Raw genomic sequence first — 900 nt, 5'->3', positions numbered from 1 at the left:
TTCTGAAAAAATATTAAGCAGCAGAACTGTTTCCAACTTTGATAATGAATCATCATATTAGAATGATTTCTAAAGGATCATGTGATAATGATCCTAAAATATCAGCTTTGCATCACAGAAATAAATGATAATTTAAAGTATAATACATTTAAAAACAATTATTTTAAATTGTAATAATATATCACAATATTACATTTTTTTTCTGTATTTTTGATCAAATAAATGCAGGCTTGATGAGCAGAAGAAACTTCTTTCAAAAACATTAAAAATAGTAATGTTTCCAAACTTTTGGTCTGTACTGTATATGCATATGTATATATATATATATATATATATAGTTTTATATTTAACTATGTTATTTTTATTGGCATTTGCAATGCTTCATGGGATTGTAGTAATTTACCTCATTAGCACCATTAACTACACAGTCTTGTATCTTTGTCTTTTTGTCAGATTTTTTAAATGTATATATATTTGTTTTTTCTTCTCTCTCTTCAAGCCAAAGTTTGTAATGTATTTTTTTTTTCTTGCAGCTGGACAGTTTGGTTCATGGCTTGAAACTCTTTAACCAATACCTTTTTTACATTTATTTTGGATCATCATTTTTGTTCAATAAGACCAATATGTCGATTGGAACCTGTGTGTTATTTGTTTGAATGTGTATATGACGGTATAATATCAATAATAATCGATGCTATTAAAAAAAAATCCCTTTCTCCTGCAGGTTGTTTCTTCAACATGACACCAAAAGGAGCAATGGGGGATCCCATTAGGTAGGTTTAGTCCATCGTGTTCTGATGACATCCCAGCATCCCGAGCGCTCGTTGATTTCCCTCTATTGTGTGTTGACTTCCTCAGAGCTGACGGATGTGTTCCTGAACCTGGAGGCACGGAGAGGAA

This window comes from Carassius carassius, chromosome 45, assembly GCF_963082965.1.
Source record: "Carassius carassius chromosome 45, fCarCar2.1, whole genome shotgun sequence".
Lineage (NCBI taxonomy): Eukaryota > Metazoa > Chordata > Actinopteri > Cypriniformes > Cyprinidae > Carassius > Carassius carassius.
This window is presented reverse-complemented; position numbering follows the sequence as displayed.